Source organism: Lepus europaeus, chromosome 4, assembly GCF_033115175.1.
Source record: "Lepus europaeus isolate LE1 chromosome 4, mLepTim1.pri, whole genome shotgun sequence".
In the NCBI taxonomy this organism is placed as follows: Eukaryota; Metazoa; Chordata; class Mammalia; order Lagomorpha; family Leporidae; genus Lepus; species Lepus europaeus.
In genome coordinates this window covers 44,904,302-44,919,438 of record NC_084830.1, presented here as the reverse complement: position 1 = coordinate 44,919,438, position 15,137 = coordinate 44,904,302, and the positions used below count along the sequence as shown (strand labels likewise).

Below are 15,137 nucleotides of genomic sequence, written 5' to 3'. Positions count from 1 at the left end.
TAGGCCACCACTTGGGATATCTGTGTCCTGTATCCTAGTACCTGGTTGGAGTCCCAGCTCTGCTCCTGATCCAGCTTCCTTCTGTTGTGCACATTGGGAAAGCAGCAAATGGTGACTCAAGTGCTTGAGTCTTTGCCACCCACATGGGAAATCCAGATTGAGATCCAGGGTGCTGGCTTTGGCCTAAGCAGTAAGTAAAAAAAAAGTTAAATGATAGTTAACTTTAAAAAATAATAAAAATAACCATAGCTGCCTTTTTTTATTTTTTGGTAAAGATTTGATTTATTTATTCAAAAGGCAGGGTTACAGAGGTAGAGGCAGAGAGGGAGGGAGAGAGGTGTTCCATCCGCTGTTTCACTCTCCAAATGGCCGCAACAGCTGGAACTGGGCTGATCTGAAGCCAGGAACTCCTTCCCAGTCTCCCATGTGGGTGCAGGGGCCCAAGGACTTGGGCCATCTTCTACTGCCTTTCCCAGGCCATAGCAGAGAGCTTAGTTGGAAGTGGAGCAGCTGGGACTCAAACCAGCCCCATATGAGATGCTGACGCTTCAGGTGGCGGCTTAACCCGCTGCGCCATAGCGTCCACCCCCGTAGCTAGCTTTTGAATCCTGGCTATCCCCAATATCCCCAATGTGATAATGAAGAAGTAACTTAAACACTCGGAACTCAATTTATCTCATCTGTAAGACGGCACAACAGTGGTGCCTCCTGCCTAGAGAGCTGAGGAGGGTGGGATGAGCTATGCATAGAAGGGGCTTGACGCAGAGCCTGGAACAGAGCCAGCAGCACAGTGCTGCTGCTGCCAGTGTTGACTTTTTTTTTTTTATAACTTTTTTTTTTTTTTTTGACAGGCAGAGTGGACAGTGAGAGAGAGAGAGACAGAGAGAAAGGTCTTCCTTTTGCCATTGGTTATCCTCCAATGGCTGCCGCGGCCAGTGTGCTGCGGCCGGCACACCGCACTGATCCGAAGCCAGGAGCCAGGAGCCTCCTCTGGGTCTCCCATGGAGTGCAGAGCCCAAGCACTTGGGCCATCCTCCACTGCACTCCCAGGCCACAGCAGAGAGCTGGCCTGGAAGAAGGGCAACCAGGACAGAATCCGGTGCCCCGACTGGGACTAGAACCCAGTGTGCTGGCGCCGCAAGGCGGAGGATTAGCCTATTGAGCCGCGGCACCGGCTCAGTGTTGACTTTTAAACTGATTATTAAGAAACACTTTGTGAGTGTCGGCGCCGTGGCTCACTTGGCTAATCCTCCACCTGTGGCGCTGGCATCCCATATGGGTGCCGGGTTCTAGTCCCGGTTGCTCCTTGTCCAATCCAACTCTCTGCTGTGGCCTGGAAGGGCAGTGGAGGAGGGCCCAAGTGCTTGGGCACCTGCACCCACATGGGAGACCAGGAGGAACACCTGGCTCCTGGCTTCGGATCGGCGCAGTGCCAGCCATAGCAGCCATTTGGGGAGTGAACCAACGGAAGGAAGACCTTTCTCTCTGTCTCTCTCTCTCACTGTCTAACTCTGTCAAATAAAAGAAGAAGAAGAAGAAACACTTTGTAAGTTGCAAGGTGATGCTAACAAATTCCTTTCCTTTTAGATCTTTAAAAGCAGGGTTTAGATCTTTTCACCTCTGGTCTAAAGCATCCAGGATAGCAACTGCTTGAGAAATGTGTCATGGGCCCTGCCTGTGGCACAGTGAGTTAAGCCTCGGCCTGCGACATTGGCATTCCATATCAGAGTGTCAGTTTGAGTCCCAGATGCTCCGTTTCCAATCCAGCTCCCTGCTAATGCTCCTGGGAAAGCAGCAGAAGATGGCCCAAGTGCTTGTGCTCTGCACCTATGTGGGAGACCCATGTGGAGTTCTGGGCTCCTGGCTTCAGCCTGGTCATTTTAGCCATGTGGGGAGTAAACCAGTGGATGGAAGATGTGTCTCTTTCTTTGTTTCTCTCTCTCTCCCCCATCTTCCTGTCTCTGTCATTCTGCCTTTCAAATTAAAATAAACTTTAAAAAAAAGAGAAATGAGTAATGAGTGAATGAGAGATGACATATTTAATGGTGTTAGGAGATGACATTTATTAGTGAGATGACATTTTGATTTATTTGAGTATCGATTTAAATATAAAATAGTAATTTTTCCTTTCCAATCTTAAATCATATATCAGTCTTAGAATCAATTGTGGACAGAATGGATTACATGAGCCGTGCTGCCCACTGCCTCTGTGAGCTCAGCCTTTTCAGCTCACATGGAAGTGTAGGATTTGCACTCTGTGCCTGGCTCGTGTCGCCTGTCATCCGGTGGGAGTGGGGAGGGGAAGGACTCACTGACCTGGTGAAGGCACAGGCAGTGGGAGAATGTTCCGGCAGCAGGGACAGGGACAGGGACCACAGGCAGGTGTGAGCCCAAAGGCTTTAGCACAACAGGGAGGCCAGTGTGGCTCTCTCAGACCGAGGGAGGGGCTGTGAAGGAGAGGAGATCAGATGAGTGATGAGGGAGCCTTGGTGGGGCACGGGGGTGGGGGCATCGTAACAGCGAGGTTTTCTCTGGGCAAGATGGGAGTCGCTGGAGGGCCTTGGCCAGAGGCATGGTGTGGTTTCACTTGGTCCTTAAGGATGGCTCTGGCTGTTGGTTCACAGTTTATAGAGGGGCAGAGTCAAACACTGGTTAGGAGTTAATGCAGCAATCCAGTTGTGGGAGGATAGCAGAGTTGAGTAACCTCTGGAGTGTAATGAAGAACTACGAATTATTGGATTTTCTAGGATTATGGAAATTTATGGATTCAGCCTGCAGAAAAGCCTACAATTAGAACGAGGGACAGTAGCGTAATGTAAAGTCCTAAAGGGTATACTCATGTGTGTGTGTGGTTTCCTGGAACAAATTCATGAAGAGTATGAGTTTAATTTTTAAAAGGTTTATTTATTCATATGAAAGGCAGAGTTACAGAGAAAGAGGGAGAGACAGAGATCTTCCATCAGCTGATTCGTTCTCCAAATGGCTGCAACAGCCAGAGCTGGGCCAGGCAGGCTGAAGCTAAGAGCCTAGACCTTCATTTGGGTCTCCCACAGGGGTAACAGGGTCCTGAGTTCCTGGGTCATCCTCTGTTGCTTTCCTAGGCACATTAACAGGAAGCTGGATTGGAAGTGGATCAGCCAGGACTTGAACTGGTGTCTATATGGGATGCTGGTGTTGCTGGTGGTGGCTTAACTCTGTAGCACAATGTTAGTCCCAAGAGTATGCGTTTTAGAGTCAGACACCTCTAGATTCAAATGCTGGCTCCACCACTTACTAACTGGGACCTTGGGCAAAATACCCTAGCCTCCCAGAGCCTCAGTTTTGCACCCATCAAGTGAGACAGTAGGCTGGTGTGAGGAGTAGTGAGCTAGTGTGTGTACAACATGAGGCAGTCTATTGACACATTAACCACTGTATAATAAGTATTAGCTACCATTACAGATGTTACTGTAGATACAGTTGTAACCATTCGTAAAGGTCAAGGAACATCTCTATTGAACTTACTTTATTTGGAATTGTAGAATCCTGGAGCTGGAAGAGAACTGAGACACATCATTTAGTCCAACTCTCTCACTTTATAGGAGAGGAGAATGGAAACTAGAGATCAAAAGTGGGATAGCCAAAAAGAAAAAAAAAAAAAAAAAAGGCAGCATCACCAGTGTCACCTAGCTGATGGCAGAGAGAGGACAGAGGGGACCAAAACCCAGGTCTCTGAACTCCCAGACTGGTGCTGTCTCTTCTATGCTGTGTTGGTGCCATATAATTTTTAATGCAATACCATGAGGAAATAAGATTTACAACAGTGAACAGTCTATTGGACTCTATCCAAATACTGTTTACATATTTACTTGTTTAATCCCCATGACAGTCCTATGAGCTAGTACGGTAATTGTCCCCATCTTGCAGAAGATGAAACTGAAGTTTGGAGAGACTGAGTGACTTTCCCAGAATGGAGAGTGTGGGCCAGCACTGTGGCGTAGCAAGTGAAGCTGCCGCCTGCAGTGCTGGCATCCCAAATGGGTGCCAGTTTGAGTCTCGGATGCTCCACTTCCAGTCTAGCTCTCTGCTATGGCCTGGGAAAACAGTAGAAGATGGCCCAAGTCCTTGGGCTCCTGCAACCACGTGGGAGACCAAGAAGAAGCTCCTGGCTCCTGGCTTCTGATTGGTGCAGCTCCAGCCATTGTGGCCAACTGGGGAGTAAACCAGCAGATGGAAGACCTCTCTCTCTCTCTCTCTCTCTCTCTCTCTGTTTCTCTGTCTCTCTGCCTTTCAAATAAACCAATAAATCTTTAAAAACATTTGCCTTTCTTGGGTCTTGAAGAAACACCACTTCAGTTCATTAATGTCTTACTAACTGATGTTCATCTTAATGATCAGCTGCAAGAAAAACTATTTGTAGAACAACCTAGAGACAAGTTACCAAGGCGGTGAGGGAATCCTGAAATGTTACTTCTTTCTTCCCTAGCAACTCTAACATTGGGCGGTAAACTTAGTGGCGTCAACTGCAGCAGCTGGAACCTAGCACTCACTCAAGCACTGCGAGTGATGAGGAAATAAAGTGCTGGCTCAGGAGTTTTCCTTTAGTGTAATATACTGTTCCCGTGTGTTTAGGGAGTTGAAACCGAAGCCAAGTTAGGTAAGAATGGAGGAAATGAAGCATTGTATTGGAGTGGAGAGCCCAAGTTTCAGAAAATGCGTACAAGCTGGGCAACTAGGGAATCGCTGTAGAACTCAGCAGGATGGGAGTGGGCATGCAGGGGGCTTAGGGGGCAGGGAGGGGTTGTCCTGCTTTCACAACGTTTGGGAGGACTAGGATTTCAAGTGAGCTGTGTGGACAGAACTGAGTTGTATTTTTCCATTTCAATGCGTTTGGCATCCTTAGCAGGAGCTCAGCGTGGAAGGATACAGCATCAGGAAGCCAGGAATACTGAGGATTGAGGGAGCGCTTAGGGCCAGTGCAGGAAACGAAGCTTGCTTTCTAGATGCTTCAAGCATACAAGGATTTAATACAGGGAGCTAGGTGCTTACTAAGTGTTGGAAGGACAGGGGCCACCACACAAAAGCACATTGCTGGGATGAGGATGCTGCTGCCACCATGATCAGCATCCATGATGCTGGTGAGCAGAGTAGAGACAGTGTGCATGTCACTCCATCCTTTGTGAGTGTATAGAATTGGGGCTACTTACTTCTACTGAGAACCGTAGCTGCAAGAGAGTCTGGGAAATGTGGTTATATTAGTCACCTTTCCATTACTGCCACAGAGTACCCGACACAGGCTGCCCATGAGGAAAACAGGTTTATTTTGGCTCATGATTCTGAATTATCAAGCTCAGGACCCAGTCTCCCATTGGTTGAGTGTGTATCTGCTGAGGCTGGTGGATAGCAGGCGCAGCCCTGGGGCTGTCTCAGGCTATGCAACCAACCTCACCTGAGCTGCACTCTGACACCACGCTGCCAGTGACCTAAGGACTTCCCTCCAGGCCCCACCTCTGTAATAAAAATTACCATCATTGGGCTGTTTCCACCCTTTTAGCTCCATTACTTTATGACTTCGGGGTTTAACATCCTGCGTGAATTCAGGAGCCAATTCTTGTTCCAACATAGCAGTGGTTTGTGTCTTTTGTAGCTTCTGTCATACTGGAGGAAGCACAGGGGGAGACGGGAGTTCATGCTGAGTGCCAATTGGCGTTCCATCGTTGGTTACTTGAGATTTGGATGAACTCAGTGGAGGAGGCAGACAGTTGAGAGGGATGAGTAGAAGTGGCCCTTCACTGACCTGGCCTATCTGTATCATCCCCCGACAAGCCCTTCACCTAGATGTACTCTGGGATCTGATAACCAAGGGGCAGAAAATCGACTTGTAAAGACCAGGGGCTGCCTTCAAATCCTCTCCGGGGCATTCTCTACTCGGATCTACGTAGAGAGAAAATTTTTTTATTATTTATTTATTTTGACAGGCAGAGTTAGACAGTGAGAGAGAGAGAAGAGAGAAAGGTCTTCCTTCTGTTGGTTCACCCCCCAAATGGCTGCTACAGCTGGTGCGCTGCGCTGATCCGAAGCCAGGAGCCATGTGCTTCTTCCTTTTCTCCCATGCGGGTGCAAGGCCCAAGCACTTGGGCCATCCTCCACTGCACTCCCAGGCCACAGCAGAGAGCTGGCCTGGAAGAGGAGCAACCGGGACAGAATCCAGCGCCCTAACCGGGACTAGAACCCGGTGTGCCGGTGCCACAAGCGGAGGATTAGTCTAGTGAGTTGCGGCACCGGCCCGTAGAGAGAAATTGATGTATACCTGCGACCAGGCTGGGGACTGGGGTGGGAGGGGAACATGTGGGGAAGGCCTGGAGGGAGTGTGGTCAGGGCTCATGGAATGCGTCTACAGGAGGATGAGCACATTTATTATTATTCCAGTGCCCCTCCGGGGGGCTTCTAAATGAAGTCCCAGCTTCTTGCAGAGGGCCCATATGCAGCCCTCCCTACACACAGGGCACTGTCACCCTCTTGTCCTTAGGAATCCAGCCATGCCACGGTTCCTGCGGTTAACCCCAGTGTGTCCCTCACTCTGCTCTGGCCTCCAGGCCTCTATTCACGCTGCCCCTTCCCCAGATGCCCACCCTACTCTGCGCCTGGCTAACTTCTGCTCATCCTATGACAATGTCATAATAGTGTCCTGGCGCGCAGCACTTGTCACCTTGTCCAGCAATCTGCACGCCCACATGCCTTCCATCTCGGGACTGGCGCTCTGACCCAAGCTTCACTTGCCCCTGGTATTTATGACATCTGTCTTCTCTACAAAGCTGTGGGCTCTTCCCTGGCTGAGGCTGGTTCTCATCCTGTGTCCCCACCCTGGGACACAGAGAGTAAGGCTCTGCAGTTGTTGGCACAACTCAACTGAACTGACGTGATGAGCGGAATGTTGCCAAGATACGCTCGGCCTTTCTGGTTCAGGAGTGTGGAGCACCTGGCCGAGCCCTCTCATCTGCCCCGTACTCCGTGCACAGCTGCTCTGCCTCCTTCCGGGGAGAGGACTCCACGATGCTGCATCCAGTGAGGCAAGACATTTCCACCCCTGCCTCCTGGCTGCCTTAGAGGCCGCTTCCCAGCCCAAGCCTGCGTGGCTGTCACGGGGCTCTCTGCTCAGATCCTGGCTCCCACTTGCTGAACTCGCAGGAAGCAGACGAGGCAATTGCCCAATTTATGAAGTTAAAACTCTCCTGTGGGTCAAATGCCAGGTCGCTTTTTTAAAACCTGCCTACAGTGTTTCATACTTGGCAAAGAGCAGAAATCACCTGATGGCTTCCCGGTACTTTCCGTACCTTCTTGCATTCGTACGCTGTGTTTGTGTGTGTGTGTGTGCCTGCCCTATCAGGATAGTGTGTATGTGTATGTGTGAGTGTGAGTGTGTGTGCATGCACGACACTTTTCAGTGTGTCATTTTTCCATTTGATTGAAAGGCAGAAAGATGATGGGGGCTTTGTTGGATAATATCCTGTTTATTCTGCATATATCCACCCAGTTAATAGTGTTTTTTAAAAAAGGTTTTAAAACCATGAACCCGTCCAGGGCTTCGCTGCACTCCCCTTTATCTGTTAAGAGAAAGGCCATGTGTACATCAGACCTACAGCGAGGGTGTGAGGGACATTTTCAAATGAGACTTGAGCAGGCTGCTTTACCTTGCAGAGAAAGGCAATTGCTTGGAAACTGTTTTCTCCAGGGCTGAGCCAGGGTAGCGTTCTCTTTGGCTTCCTCATAAAGAAAATGGTCCAGGGTTCTGGAAACCACAGTTGCTGAACCTCAGACGATGCCTCCTTTCTCAGCTCATGCAGCAGTTACTAGACGAGGCTGGTGTGATGTGGCGTGTTTTTCCTTTCCATTTTTTTTTTTCATTTTCCATCTTGCTGGCTCATTGGTTGGTGCACTCTCCAAGGGCCTTAGAGGGCTGTATTCCCAAAGGAATTTATGACAGTCAGCAGGGACAGCTGACATTTGAGCTGGTGTCAACCCTGGATCCCCTAACCCCCCGCCCCTGCCTCCTGTCTCTGTTTCTGCGTTATGGAGCCTCGTTGCTACCCAAAGATGTGGGCCAGCAGCAAGAACAGCTCGTGCTGGGGTAGACGTTAGGAACAGCGGCTTATATTGCCACCTGGGGTACTCGCGTTCTGTATCCGAGTGCCTGGTTTGAGTCCCAGGTGCTCAGCTTCTGATCCAGCTTCTTGCTGATGTGCACCCTGGAGGCAGCAGGTGATGGCTCAGTACTTAGGTCTCTGCCACCCATGTGGGAGACCCACATGGAGTTTCTGCCTCCTTGCTATGGCCTGGTCCAGCCTGGGCTGTTGTGAGCATTATTAGGGAGTGAACCAGTAGATAGAAAGCTCTTTGTCTATCTGTCTGTCTCTTTGCCTTTTAAATAAAATGGGGGTGGGGAACCCCTACAGTTCATCCTGACATTGCCACGCCTATTTTGCAAGACACCTTCCCCTCCTGACAGGGTCTCTCTGGCATACTCATCTTTCTCCAGCTGCAAAGGCCCTTGGTAATCATAAATCAAACCATACCAGAGAAACCCAGCAGTTCTGAAGTTTCAGCTTCTGTCTTTGAAAGTTGCCTTCTCTTTGTAGATTTTTTTAAAAAAGATTTATTTATTTATTTGAAAGTCGGAGTTACACAGAGGGAAGGAGAGGCAGAGAAAGAGAGAGAGAGGTCTTCCAACCACTGGTTCACTCCCCCAATTGGCTGCAATGGTTGGAGCTGCGCTAATCCGAAGCCAGGAGCCAGGAGCTTCTTCTGGGTCTCCCGTGTGGTTGCAGGGGCCCAAGGACTTGGGCTGTCTTCCACTGCTTTCCCAGGCCATAGCAGAGAGATGCATCGGAAGTGGAGCAGCTGGGACTAGATCCAGTGCCCATATGGGATGCCAGCACTGCAGGCGGCGGCTTTACCCTCTATGCCACAGCATCAGCCCCCTCTTTGTAGATGTTAATAAAATAAAGGCTGACACTCAGACCCTACCTTGTGTGTTGAAAGAAGCACAGCATGCAGGCTGCCTTGAATGGAATCAGCTGCCTTTTCCACAGCTCACTGGGCCAAGAGGTCTGTGACCAAAAGCGCACAGAGCAGAGAGAGGCAGACTGGGGTGGCTCTGCAAGAACAGAGAGCCTGGCTAACCATGGCTTCCTCTCCCCAACAATCTTCTACTTTTGTTCTACCCCCGCCAGGCACTGCAAGCAGGCTGTATTAGGGGAGTCACCTCTGCCTGCATGTGTGCTGTCACTGGCGGCCTCAGAGGCTGGCCGAGAGGCAGTGCGTGCGTTTGCCAGCATCGCACCCTCACGCAGAAGCACACTCTCCAGCCACTGTGTGATCTTTGTGATCTAGGGTTTAGCTATTCAGGCCAAACATGTCATATACTTACTGCATAAGAATTTCTCTTGCCCCGCCTTGCTCCGCAGCCAGCCTCCTGTTTCATCAACGATTTCATGGACTGTAAGCCCCCAAGGCCAAGGACAGTGTCTTCTTTTTTAAAAAAAATTTTTAAAAGATTTTACTTATTTGAAAGTCAGAGTTACACTGAGAGAAAAGAGGCAGAGAGAGGTCTTCTATCCTTTGGTTCACTCCCCAAATGGCCGCAATGGCCAGAGCTGCATGGATCCAAAGCCAGGAGCCAGGAGCCAGGAGCTTCTTCCAGGTCTCCAATGCAGGTGTAGGGGCCCAAGGACTTGGACCATCTTCCACTGCATTCCCAGGCTATAGCAGGGAGCTGGATCGGAAGAGGAGCAGCTGGGACTAGAACCGGCGCCCATATGGGATGCCCGTGCTTCAGGCCAGGGCTTTAACCCACTGCGCCACAGCGGCGGCCCCTGGGGACAGTGTCTTGTAAGTGTCAGCATCCACACAGGACCAACAGTGGGTGCTTTTGCCCTCTGTGCCTTCAGTTCACTGCTTTCTGTGTGCCAGCCTGAGCCAGGCATTGATGAAACCGGGGCGAAGAAGACCCTTAATGTGACTTAAGGCTTGGCGGGACCTGCAGGCCAGTGAATAGCATACATAGCTGTGGGATGACACTAGAGCACATCAAGTTACTGATGAGCTTCTTATCATCACTACCTGGTGAAGTGACGGTGCTTGTGGACTCAGCTGGGAGCAGAGGGTGACTTTCTGGAGCCTCAGCCATGATAGCAGTGCCTCTCAGGGCATTGGCCCCAGGCAGGAGTGGTGCAGGGCCATTTGCAGCCACCAGTTAATGTATTATCTGATAACTGAGTCATTGGGTCTAGGATACAGCCCAAGATCCAGCATTTTAAATAGGTGCCCTAAGTGTTTCTGATGTCATCAAGTTGTTGTGGATCCCTGCCACAGGCTGTTCTTTTTTTTTTTTAAGATTTATTTATTTATTTTTAAAGATTTATTTATTTATTTGAAAGTCAGAGTTACACAGAGAGGAGAGGCAGAGAGAGAGAGAGCAAGGTCTTCCGTCCAATGGTTTATTCCCCAATTGGCTGCAACGGCTGGAGCTGAGCCAATCCAAAGCCAGGAGCCAGGAGCTTCTTGCAGGTCTCCCACGTGGGTGCAGGGGCCCAAGGACTTGGGCCATCCTCCACTGCCATGCCAGGCCATAGCAGAGCGCTGGACCAGAAATGGAGCAGTTGGGACTAGAACTGGCATCCATATGGGATGCTGGCGCTTCAGGCCAGGGTGTTAACCCGCTGAGCCACAGCACTGTCCCCTATTTATTTATTTGAAAGTCAGAGTTACACAAAGAGAGAAGGAGAGGCAGAGGTAGAGAGAGAGAGAGAGAGAGAGGTCTTTCATCCGCAGGTTCGCTCCCCAGTTGGCTGCAATGGCTGGAGCTACACCAATCCGAAGCCAGGAGTCAGGAGCTTCTTCCAGGTCTTCCATGTGGGTGCAGGGGCCCAAGAACTTGGGCCATCTTCTGTTGCTTTCCCAGGCCACAGCAGAAAGCTAGATGGGAAGTGGAGCAGCCGGGACTTGAACCAGTGCCCATGTGGGATGCCGGCACTGCAGGTGGCAGCTTTACCTGCTGTACCACAGCACCAGCCCCCACAGGCTGTTCTTTATTGTACCCCAGGGAACAGCTTTCCTAACTCACCCTAGCTGATAGAGATGCAACACCCACATGTGCATACACCAAATGTTCTAAGCAAAGGCGGGGCATCGGGTGCCTGGCATTATGCTGGGTGCTAGGGATTCATCAGTGATACTGCCTGTGGCCTGGAAGCTCCCTGCATGAGCTGCTGGGGGGGAATGCTCAGACAGAGGGAATCGGGGCTACACGGGGGCTCAGAGAAAGGTCACTAAGCCAGTGGAGGAGGATCTGTCAAGAAAAGGTTTCCTGAATGGACCCCAGGGCTGAGCCTTAAGCTGAGAAGGCAGCTGAGGCATTCCCAGCAGAGAGGGCGGTGTGTCGGGAAGCGCAGATGGGCAGTTGGCTGCTGCCTGCGTGTACAGTGTCAGGCAGGGAGTGGGTGGTGCGGGAGGCTGAGTTCTTTCATTCTCCCCTGGACACCGTGACCTGAGGATGGTGGTAGCTTTGACAAAACAGCTTCCAGAGGCTCGTTTATCTTGGAAGCTGACAGCTACCAGATCCAGCTGCTGTGACTCAGACCAAGGCGACTCTGTAAATACTCATTCATAGGAAAATTCTCATACCGAGGGAGAAAGAGCAAGGTCCATTCTGTTGGGAGAGTCTCTCGTTCCCAGGCCAGGCAAGCCAGGAGGGAGAAGACTGGGGGATTGATGTTGGGAGGAATCTGATGATAGTTGATTGGAAAGTGTCCTCTAGATGGCAAACTAGTGTCTTCCCGTAGCTCCCCCCACAGTCAGTGGGTGGTGGGACCTCAGGGTGCTGTGTTGACAGCAACTCCATGGCCAACTCTGAGGCCAGAATTGACTGGGTCTGCCACAGGTGCTGGGGCTGGGGTGTGGAAGGGCAGCATACAAGGCTTGGATTTGCCAGCCTGGCTCCTGATTTTAATTTATGACCCCTGTCAATCCAGATGTCTCCCTTTCTGGGCTTCTAGGGTTGGTTTTTTAACCCTACATGCAGGGCTCGCCACCAATTAGGTTTCATCTTGTGAGTTTTGACTCCATATTCCAGCCCTCAGAAACCTTGCTGGTCCTGACTCTTACTCGGCATCTTAACGATTCCTCCCAACATTGTTCGTAGCCGTGTAGAAAGAACCAAGCACATGTGCCCCCAGAATTTGGAAAAATGTTTGGAAAATATGCTAGCAAGTGGGAAATGGTTTCCTAATGAGTCCAGGATTTATCCTAGACTCATTAAGTAGTCCAGGGTGTCTCCCTAATAAAATATCAGCAGGTTTTGGGGATATTCCCCGGTGATTCTTTTGGAAGTTGCGAACAGAGCATGACTGACTCAAAGAAAGCCATAGCTCATCAACTGCTTTGTACAATGTCTGGTGTGAGGTAATGCAGCAGCTGGCTACTGACTAATAAGGGAATTGGAGAAGCAAAAATTGATTATGGGGTTTCCATCCCCGGCCAATGTCCATGGCACACCAATCAAGTGCCCCACCTACAGGGGAATTACAAGTCAAGTTGCAGTAGGGACAAACATCAAAAATGACCCAAATTACCTCTGAAGTCTCACTCTGTCGCCTGTATTCTCTGAGCTGGTCACGGCCTGGAGGCTCCTGGGGACAGGCCACAAGAGGGGGCAGCAGGGCCACATCACAGGCATCTGTGGGACGCATCCCTAGGGCACGGTGGTGGGCAGCACCATAGGGCTGTGTTGCATGGTGGTCTTGCTCACAGTCTGTCTCTTTGTCTTTCCTTGACAAGCCCACCTGGTTCAATGTACATAAAGCAAAGGCTCATAAGGTGCAACTGCCCTGTGTGTGGACGTGCTAGTTTTATATTCTTAGAATGGGAGATCCATGCCACTGTCACAGCTAATATTTCTTACATTCTATTTCCTCAGCTCTGATGCTGTGCCCACCCAGCCCCCTCCATCCCAGATGTAGCTTTTTCTGGAAGTTCATGTGCAGACTGTTGACATGGCCAGCCTTGTCTGCCTGCCCTTCTTTTTTCTCACAAAAAAGTAACAAGTCAGCACTTAGCGGCAAGCACTCTGCTAGGTGAGCAGCTCTCTTACCTGTATTCAGTCTCGAAGAAACACGTCCAACTGAGTGCTTCAGCCTTTGTTGCAGAGCACCAGACTCTGAAACCAGGTTGGCAAAGTAATTCCATTGCATGTGCCAGCTCTGTAGATCGTCTGTAGTACCTGGAATGTGCTGTTGAAAGATCCGGGGGCTGGGTCCAGGCTGCATGGGAGATGGCCAGAATTGATTAGTAATGTCTGCCAGGGACAAACAAGGACATTGCTAAGCTTGCCGTAGAGTTTGGGTGTCTATGCCAAGAAATAGTCAACCCTTCCCACTCTCATTGTCCCCCTCCACATATCATTTAGAGCCCTCACTCCAGATTGGCTTGATACAGTGACATTCACCACCCACAACACACTTTGCCTATCTATCCAGCCTGCCTACTTTATTATGCTCTATTATTATTCTGTGTATGATTGCCTTTCATAATTGGGAGTCTTTTACAATAGGTACCCATTAAACATTTGTTGAATGGTTGGCTCTACCTAACTGTTCCACAGACATGGAATGTGCACCTCTGCCTCACTTGAGCCAATCCTTTCCCTTGCTGAGATGCAAACTATAGGTCTCTCTGGATCCTATTCTGTTCTGTTCTAGGAATTCAAAGGAAACATTGCCTGCTTGCTTTGCCCTCCTAAGCTCCTGCTGGCTCCTAATGATCATGATTTTCTCTTTCTCCATCTCTCTCATCAGAGAACAGCTTTAATTTTCTCTCTATTGTCCCCTTGTGAGCTGGTGTTTTCTCTGCCTCTTTATAACATCTTGCTCTTATTTCTAATCATGTTTCACAGTGTTTCTGGTCACTTTTGGTAATTCTTTTTTTTTTTAAATTTTTTTTTTTAACAGAAAGAGTTAGTGAGAGAGACAGAGAGAAAGGTCTTCCTGTCTTCCTTCCGTTGGTTCACCCCCCAAATGGCCACTGCGGCCAGTGTGCTGCACCGATCCGAAGCCAGGAGCCAGGTGCTTCCTCCTGGTCTCCCATGCGGGTGCAGAGACCCAAGCACTTGGGCCATCCTCCCACTGCCCTCCCGGGCCACAGCAGAGAGCTGGACTGGAAGAGGAGCAACTGGCACTAGAACCTGGGGTACTGGTGCCGCAGGCAGAAGATTAGCCTAGTGAGCCGTGGTGCTGACCCACTTTTGGTAATTCTTTAAAAAAAAACTCTGCTTATTACAAGAGCAACCTTAGCTCTTGGCTCCGTCCACCGTCCCCAGCACTACCCTTGCGTGTTGATGAGTTCCATATCTGTAGGAAGCATCTCTCAAGAGCTTTGGCTTTCTTTTCTGCAGTACTCTTATCTTCCACCAGATCTTGGCCATGTGCTTCTCTTATCTAGACTCTGTGATTACAGTAACTTCAGTTCCTCCCTCAACTCAAAAGGAACCTCCTGTGCTTCATTGCACTTCCAATATTCCAGCTGCAACAATTCTGTGACCTTGTTCAGTTCCTGCTATCTCTTCATTGCCCTTCACATCCTTATTTCCTCTGTCTCTACTTTCCCAGCTTTAACTCCCTGGGAAACCATGGCAGTCACTGCCTTTGCCATGCTCCTGACTTACTCTGATGACTTTGCTTGAATCCAGCTCCTGCCTGCTTTTCCCCTTCTACCTGCACAGCTAAATGTGGCTGCAGCAAAAACGTACAAACGGATCAACTGTTCCCAGTTACATTTCACGATTACTTCCTTCAAATAGGTCTTGAATGCTGCCTGAAAACCATTTTCTAGTTCCCTAATTGATTTACTCCCCCTACTGTCCTAGAAACCGTTATGGTTTTTCTCTTGTATCATTAAATTTTTCACGGTTCCTTTGGCAAGGAACCCACAAACCATCTGCTTGTGGGAGCTCTGCTGGGCATTGGTAGGAAGCTGCACAGTTTCTGAAGTCCGGTTCTCTGGGCCTTTGTCCATTGCCTGGATGTGTTCCTGTTCTTCCCCACAAGCCTCAAAGACCGGTGGCCACTGTCTGTCCATCACACCATCCAGTCCTTCAGCCTCCCAAG

At 49.8% G+C, this 15,137-nt stretch overlaps 1 protein-coding gene across 3 annotated transcripts in view; it reads left to right on the top strand.

Annotated features, from left to right (window-relative positions):
* Positions 1–15,137, top strand: part of MATN2 (matrilin 2) — a 155,433-nt gene that overhangs the window by 33,640 nt on the left and 106,656 nt on the right. The window lies entirely within an intron of this gene.